The sequence below is a fragment of the Oncorhynchus mykiss genome, chromosome 3, assembly GCF_013265735.2.
Source record: "Oncorhynchus mykiss isolate Arlee chromosome 3, USDA_OmykA_1.1, whole genome shotgun sequence".
Classification (NCBI taxonomy): Eukaryota; Metazoa; Chordata; class Actinopteri; order Salmoniformes; family Salmonidae; genus Oncorhynchus; species Oncorhynchus mykiss.
Window position 1 is genome coordinate 21,763,301 of NC_048567.1, and position 9,463 is coordinate 21,772,763.

The following is a 9,463-nucleotide window of genomic DNA, read 5'->3' on the forward strand; positions in this document are numbered from 1 at the left end:
TTAGGGTTGTACTATTTGCACTGTAGTTGTATAGGCAGAGCATCATGGGTAATGTGTGTTGAGATGAACACGTTCATATAAATGGTTGAACTGAATTCCTGTTTTCGTCTCATCATTATTGAGTTGTTATAAACACGTGGTTATGAAACCCACGAGACATAACAATAATCAGATTACAGATACTTTTGAAAAACTAGATTACTGTAACAATTGTCATTGGGAGAAGGAGAAGAGGACCAAAGTGTAGCGTGGTACGTCTTCATAATAATTTGAATAAAGATGAATACTGGACAAAACCGACAAATGAACAGTTCTGTAAGGTGCAACACAAACACTAAACAGAAATCAGCTACCCACAAATCATAGTGGGAAAACTGCCTAAGTATGGTTCTCAATCAGAGACAACGAAAAACAGCTGCCTCTGATTGGGAACCATACCAGGCCAAACATAGAAATACAAAACATAGAACAACACAGAATGCCCACCCCAACTCACGCCCTGACCAAACTAAAATAGAGACATAAAAAAGGAACTACGGTCAGGACGTGACAATTACTCCTTGGTTTACTTTTCAATTCAGAAATGATGCACTGAAAAAATGCACAAGTTTAAGTTTGTTCCACCTAAGAGTGTGAACAAATCCTGTATATAAACCCTGGATTGCTGATGTATTGGCCATTGAGAGGCCTTGAAGCCACCGGTCGGCCATATTGGCACTCCCCAGTAGGAGCAGTCCTCCATAGGAATGAATGGAATTCTACAGTATTTCAATGACATTTTTTATTTTTTGTTATCATGTGGACATTATTCCATTTTTTATTTTATTTTACCGTTATTTTACCAGGTAAGTTGACTGAGAACATTTTACAGCAATGACCTGGGGAATAGTTTAAGGTAATTGAGGGGGGATTAATGAGCCAATTGGGAGCTGGGGTTGATTAGGTGGCCATGATGGCATGAGGGCCAGATAGTAACATTAGACATCTCTAAAAATTATACTTTAAAGATGTCCTCCAGGTTTTTTAAATTACTTTTACTGTTGAAAAGCAACATCCCAAGTATAAATACAGTACAGTACACACAATATAGGGCAAACAAATTCATTCGTGGTGCAGCGGTCTAAGGCACTGCATCGCATTTCCTGAGGCATCACTACAGACCCGGGTTTGATCCCGGGCATTGTCGCACAATTGGCCCAGTGTCGTCCAGGTTAGGGGAGGGTTTGGCCGGCCGGGATGTCCTTGTCCCATCGCGCTCTAGCGACTCCTTATGACGGGCCATAAGATTTGTCTTTTGTTAAATAAATCAGGTGTGAAATGAGGTGAAAAGGAGATGTATTCAAATATATATGTTTAGCTCACATAATATAATTGAAATCAAATCAAATGAAATTGTATTGATCACATACACATGGTTAGCAAATGTTATTGCAAGTGTAGCCAAATGCTTGTGCTTCTAGTTCCGACAGTGCAGTAATATCTAACAAGTAATCTAACAGTCCCACAACAACTACCTAATACACACAAATCTAAGTCAATGAATGGAATAAGAATATATAAATATATGGATGAGCGTCATAGGCTGAGATGTAGATAGATAGAATACAGTATATACATATGAGATGAGTAATGCCAGATATGTAAATGTTATTAAAGTGGCCTTCATTAATGCATTAAGGTGTGTGTAATAGAATAAATGAGGCAAAAACTAATGTAGACATTAATAAATGCATTTCTAAAGTTTCCAAAACATTTTCCTAATGGTGGGGGGCCAAGATGGAGGCATGGTGGCTTCAACACAGAGCCTCTATCAGTCATATGGTGTATATGTGATCATCTGACCACAAGTCAGAGACACCACTATGATGACACACCAAATGTGTTTGATGGATCCTTTTGGTCTTCTTCTAATGCCTCTTAAGGCCAGGCACCACAGGCTAATGGATTTTTTTTCTTATTTTCTCTCATCAGACTGAAACTTTACCAGTTGAAATTATACATAAATACAAGATATTGTATTACAAGTTTTATTTATTTAAAATGTTAAATATGCAAATGAGTCAAACCGTCCTTAAATATGCACTAATTTGCATATTACGGGAATCTAATTTTAAACACATTGCTTCAAGGCAGAGTTTTTTTGTTTTATTGCGATAAGACACTCAATGGTCAGACTTTTACAGATCAGTTTATCAAAATATTGTCATTTCAAAAACACTTCACATGAGGCATATTTTGGATATATATACCCATAAAATGACACAATCAAAAAGACACAGGATATAAAAAAAAGCCTCTGTAATAGTATTGACTATAAGACCTAAGAACCTGTGTGTAAAAAAAATTAAAAATAAACCTGTGTGTGGAATAATGGGAATGTATGTCCTTTGAAGGCGGAGTAAAATGAATTAGCGCACAGGGAACATGTCATTTTAAGAAAATGTCCGATAAAGATGGGCTAATGCAATTAAAATGTACTTTCCATAAATATGACCAAGTATGTCACATTAATTAAACTCATATTCATATATCACTTCTAAACTGACAAACATCAAATACATTAGCACATTTAATACATTTGTTTCAAGCAATAGAAAATATGCTTTCAAACAATAGAAAATATGCTTTGAATAATGGTCTGTTGGGCAAATATGCAGTTTTGGGCAAATTCTCATATCACTTTGCTCAATTTGTCACATACAAGGATTTTGTAAGGCTGTTGAAATGTGCAGAACAGTAATCAGCTATGCCTGCCCGATATGTAGGCCCTCGTTGAATTGTTGCTGGTGACGCTTTACTTTCTTGACTGTGTCATGGGACCTGCGCCTATGCTTGGCACACTCCATTGAAGAAGCATCAGCTCTCACAACTCCTCTCTGATTGCTCCAGTGTCACCAAAGTGCTGCCAAGCCACAATTTGGTCATCACATTTGTTATAGCAGTGTCTCCCTCATGGAATGTGGCTACTGCCATAATGGCTGCTCCGTCAATGCGGCTTTTGCCCACGAAGACAGTTTTGGGGCATCACGACCATATTACAGAGTTCAGACATTCATTTGCATCCTGGGTTCCTCCGTGCTACATTATTTTGAGGACTTTATCATTGACATATTACATACAGGTGCCACTTTATGTGCAACCTCTATTAAAAAATGTATGGCCTCCAAGGTTTTTGTGACAGCGTGGATCTTCACCATTTTCTATGGCTCGCTGGTACCAGCACCAATGAACACACCTAACCCGTAGCTGGAAGTGAATCCTCTCGTGCCAAGTGCCCTTCGAAGGATACGCCAACGTCTATGATTGTAAGGATGTGCGCTGAGAGTCGGGAAGCAAGTTCAGGGAGTTTGTGTTTTAATAAATTAACGTAACATAATACAACCGCAGAAACAGCGCACAGACATGGAACAGAAACAATGACGCCTGGGGAAAGAACCAAAGGGAGTGACATATGTAGGGAAGATAATCAGGGAAGTGATATAATCCAGGTGAGCGTAACGATGGTGACAGGTGTGCGCCATAACGAGCAGCCTGGTGACCTAGAGGCCGTAGAGGGAGCACACGTGACAATGATCTCATCCTCCTTCAGCAACTCTGCTATGTCTGCTATGTCTATCATGACATAATTACCCAATCACTGGTTGGTGAAGTCTATGGTGATTTTCTGTCCAGTGTTTAGACACTTAGGGCAAATCAGGTACAGGTTGATTTATTTGAGACGTGAAATCAAATCAAATTTATTTATATAGCCCTTCGTACATCAACTGATATCTCAAAGTGCTGTACAGAAACCCAGCCTAAAACCCCAAAAATCAAGCAATGCAGGTGTAGAAGCACGGTGGCTAGGAAAAACTCCCTAGAAAGGCCAAAACCTAGGAAGAAACCTAGAGAGGAACCAGGCTATGTGGGGTGGCCAGTCCTCTTCTGGCTGTGCCGGGTGGAGATTATAACAGAACATGGCCAAGATGTTCAAATGTTCATAAATGACCAGCATGGTCCAATAATAATAAGGCAGAACAGTTGAAACTGGAGCAGCAGCACGGCCAGGTGGACTGGGGACAGAAAGGAGTCATCATGTCAGGTAGTCCTGAGGCATGGTCCTAGGGCTCAGGTCCTCCGAGAGAGAGAAAGAAAGAGAGAATTAGAGAGAGCACACTTAAATTATCACAGGACACCGAATAGGACAGGAGAAGTACTCCAGATATAACAAACTGACCCTAGCCCCCCGACACATACACTACTGCAGCATAAATACTGGAGGCTGAGACAGGAGGGGTCAGGAGACACTGTGGCCCCATCCGAGGACACCCCCGGACAGGGCCAAACAGGAAGGATATAACCCCACCCACTTTGCCAAAGCACAGCCCCCACACCACTAGAGGGATATCTTCAACCACCAACTTACCATCTTGAGACAAGGCCGAGTATAGCCCACAAAGATCTCCGCCACGGCACAACCCAAGGGGGGGGGGGGGGGCGCCAACCCAATCAAGTGACACACCCCTCCTAGGGACGGTATGAAAGAGCCCCAGTAAGCCAGTGACTGAGGCCCTGTAATAGGGTTAGAGGCAGAGAATCCCAGTGGAAAAAGGGGAACCGGCCAGGCAGAGACAGCAAGGGCGGTTCGTTGCTCCAGAGCCTTTCCGTTCACCTTCCCACTCCTGGGCCAGACTACACTCAATCATATGACCCACTGAAGAGATGAGTCTTCAGTAAAGACTTAAAGGTTGAGACTGAGTTTACGTCTCTTACATGGGTAGGCAGACCATTCCATAAAAATGGAGCTCTATAGGAGAAAACCCTGCCTCCAGCTGTTTGTTTAGAAATTCTAGGGACAATTAGGAGGCCTGCGTCTTGTGACCGTAGCGTACGTGTAGGTATGTACGGCAGGACCAAATCAGAGAGATAGGTAGGAGCAAGCCCATGTAATGCTTTGTAGGTTAGCAGTAAAACCTTGAAATCAGCCCTTGCCTTGACAGGAAGCCAGTGTAGGGAGGCCAGCACTGGAGTAATATGATCTAATTTTTTGGTTCTAGTCAGGATTCTAGCAGCCGTATTTAGCACTAACTGAAGTTTATTTAGTGCTTTATCCGGGTAGCCGGAAAGTAGAGCATTGCAGTAGTCTAACCTAGAAGTGACAAAAGCATGGATTAATTTTTCTGCATCATTTTTGGACAGAAAGTTTCTGATTTTTGCAATGTTACGTAGATGGAAAAAAGCTGTCCTTGAAATGGTCTTGATATGTTCTTCAAAAGAGAGATCAGGGTCCAGAGTTATGCCGAGGTCCTTCACAGTTTTGAGACGACTGTTCAACCATTAAGATTAATTGTCAGATTCAACAGAAGATCTCTTTGTTTCTTGGGATCTAGAACAAGCATCTCTGTTTTGTCCGAGTTTAAAAGTAGAAAGTTTGCAGCCATCCACTTCCTTATGTCTGAAACACATGCTTCTAGCGAGGGCAATTTTGGGGCTTCACCATGTTTCATTGAAATGTACAGCTGTGTGTCATCCGCATTGAAAGTTAACATTATGTTTTCGAATGACATCCCCAAGAGGTAAAATATATAGTGAAAACAATAGTGGTCCTAAAACGGAACCTTGAGGAACACCGAAATCTACAGTTGATTTGTCAGAGGACAAACCATTCACAGAGACAAACTGATATCTTTCCGACAGATAAGATTTAAACCAGGCCAGAACTTGTCCGTGTAGACCAATTTGGGTTTCCAATCTCTCCAAAAGAATGTGGTGATCGATGGTATCAAAAGCAGCACTAAGGTCTAGGAGCACGAGGACAGATGCATAGCCTCGGTCTGATGCCATTAAAAGGTCATTTACCACCTTCACAAGTGCAGTCTCAGTGCTATGATGGGGTCTAAAACCAGACTGAAGAATTTCGTATTCATTGTTTGTTTTCAGGAAGGCAGTGAGTTGCTGCGCAACAGCCTTTTCTAAAATCTTTGAGAGGAATGGAAGATTCGATATAGGCCGGTAGTTTTTTATATTTTCTGGGTCAACGTTTGGCTTTTTAAAGAGAGGCTTTATTACTGCCACTTTTAGTGAGTTTTGTACACATCCGGTGGATAGGGAGCCGTTTATTATGAGGGCCAAGCATAGGAAGCAGCTCTATCAGTAGTTTAGTTGGAATAGGGTCCAGTATGCAGCTTGAAGGTTTAGAGGCCATGATTATTTTCATCACTGTGTCAAGAGATATAGTACTAAAACACTTGAGCGTCTCTCTTGATCCTAGGTCCTTGCAGAGTTGTGCAGACTCAGGACAACTGAGCTTTGAAGGAATACGCAGATTTAATTTGCTTTCTAATAATCATGATCTTTTCCTCAAAGAAGTTTATGAATTTATCACTGCTGAAGTGAAAGCCATCCTCTCTTGGGGAATGCTGCTTTTTAGTTAGCTTTGCGACAGTATCAAAAAGGAATTTCAGATTGTTCTTATTTTCCTCAATTAAGTTACAAAAATAGGATGATCGAGCAGCAGTAAGGGCTCTTCGGTACTGCACGGTACTGTCTTTCCAAGCTAGTCGGAAGACTTCCAGTTTGGTGTGGCGCCATTTCCGTTCCAATTTCCTGGAAGCTTGCTACAGAGCTCGGGTATTTTCTGTGTACCAGGGAGCTAGTTTCTTATGAGAAATGTTTTTAGTTTTTAGGGGTGCAACTGCATCTAGGGTATTGCGCAAGGTTAAATTGAGTTCCTCAGGTGGTTAACTGATTTTTGTCCTCTGGCATCCTTGGGTAGACAAAGGGAATCTGGAAGGACATCAAGGAATCTTTGTGTTGTCTGTGAATTTATAGCACGACTTTTGATGTTCCTTGGTTGGGGTCTGAGCAGATTATTTGTTGCAATTGCAAACGTAATAAAATGGTGGTCCGATAGTCCAGGATTATGAGGAAAAACATTAAGATCCACAACATTTATTCCATGGGACAAAACTAGGTCCAGAGTATGACTGTGACAGTGAGTGGGTCCAGAGACATGCTGGACAAAACCCACTGAGTCTATGATGGCTCCAAAAGCCTTTTGGAGTGGGTCTGTGGACTTTTCCATGTGAATATTAAAGTCACCAAAGATTAGAATATTATCTGCTATGACTACAAGGTCCGATAGGAGTTCAGGGAACTCAATGAGGAACGCTGTATTTGGGCCAGGAGGCCTGTAAACTGTAGCTATAAAAAGTGATTGAGTAGGCTGCATAGATTTCATGACTAGAAGCTCAAAAGACGAAAACATATTTTTTTTTTTGTAAATTGAAATTTGCTATCGTAAATGTTAGCAACACCTCCGCCTTTGCGGGATGCACGGGGGATATGGTCACTAGTGTAGCCAGGAGGTGAGGCCTCATTTAACACAGTAAATTCATCAGGCTTAAGCCATGTTTCAGTCAGGCCAATCACATCAAGATTATGATCAGTGATTAGTTCATTGACTATAATTGCCTTTGAAGTAAGGGATCTAACATTAAGTAGCCCTATTTTAAGATGTGAGGTATCATGATCTCTTTCAATAATGACAGGAATGGAGGAGGTCTTTATCCTAGGGAGATTGCTAAGGCGAACACCGCCATGTTTAGTTTTGCCCAACCTAGGTCGAGGCACAGACACGGTCTCAATGGGGATAGCTGAGCTGACTACACTGACTGTGCTAGTGGCAGACTCCACTATGCTGGCAGGCTGGCTAACAGCCTGCTGCCTGGCCTGCACCCTATTTCATTGTGGAGCTAGAGGAGTTAGAGCCCTGTCTATGTTGGTAGATAAGATGAGAGCACCCCTCCAGCTAGGATGGAGTCCGTCACTCCTCAGCAGGTCAGGCTTGGTCCTGTTTGTAGGTGAGTCCCAGAAAGAGGGCCAATTATCTACAAATTCTATCTTTTGGGAGGGGCAGAAAACAGTTTTCAACCAGCGATTGAGTTGTGAGACTCTGCTGTAGAGCTCATCACTCCCCCTAACTGGTAGGGGGCCAGAGACAATTACTCGATGCCGACACATCTTTCTAGCTGATTTACACGCTGAAGCTATGTTGCGCTTGGTGATCTCTGACTGTTTCATCCTAACATCGTTGGTGCCGACGTGTATAACAATATCTCTATACTCTCTACACTAAAAGCCACTGTTGTCTGGATTAGAGGTCGACCACTTATGATTTTTTAACACCGATACCGATTATTGGAGGACCAAAAAAGCCGATACCGATTAATCGGACAATGTTATTTTTTATTTTTTTGTAATAATGACAATTACAACAATACTGAATGAACACTTATTTTAACTTAATATAATACATAAATAAAAATCCATTTAGCCTCAAATAAATAATGAAACATGTTCAATTTAGTTTAAATAATGCAAAAACAAAGTGTTGGAGAAGAAAGTAAAAGTGCAATATGTGCCATGTAAGAAAGCTAACGTTTGAATTCCTTGCTCAGAACATGAGAACATATGAAAGCTGGTGGTTCCTTTTAACATGAGTCTTCAATATTCCCAGGTAAGAAGTTTTAGGTTGTAGTTATTTTAGGAATTATAGGACTATTTCTCACTATACCATTTGTATTTCATATACCTTTGACTATTGGATGTTCTTATAGGCACTTTAGTATTGCCAGTGTAACAGTATAGCTTCCGTCCCTCTCCTAGATTTATAGATTTAATTATAACATAATAACACACAGAAATACGAGCCTTTGGTCATTATTATGGCCGAATCCGGAAACTGTCATTTCGAAAACAAAACGTTTATTTCAGTGAAATACGGAACCGTTCTGTATTTAATCTAACGGATGGCATCCCTAAGTCTAAATATTCCTGTTACATTGCACAACCTTCAATGTTATGTCAATATTACGTAAAAATTCAGGCAAATTAGTTCGCAATGAGCCAGGCTGCCCAAACTGTCGCATATACCCTGACTCTGCGTGCAATGAATGCAAGAGAAGTGACACAATTTCACCTGGTTAATATTGCCTGCTAACCTGGATTTCTTTTAGCTAAATATGCAGGTTTAAAAATATATACTTCTGTGTATTGATTTTAAGACAGGCATTGGTGTTTATGGTTAGGTACAGTCATCAAACGATTGTGCTTTTTTCGCAAATGCGCTTTGTTAAATCATCCCCCTGTGTTGCATCGATTATATGCAATGCAGGACACGCTAGATAAACTAGTAATATCATCAACCATGTGTAGTTAACTAGTGATTATGATTGATTGATTGTTTTTTATAAGATCAGTTTAATGCTAGCTAGCAACTTACCTTGGCTTCTACTGCATTCGCGTAACAGGCAGGCTCCTCGTGGAGTGCAATGAGAGGCAGGTGGTTAGAGCGTTGGACTAGTTAACTGTAAGGTTGCAAGATTGAATCCCAGAGCTGACAAGGTGAAAATCTGTTGTTCTGCCCCTGAACAAGGCAGTTAACCCACCGTTCCTAAGCCATCATTGAAAATAAGAATGTGTT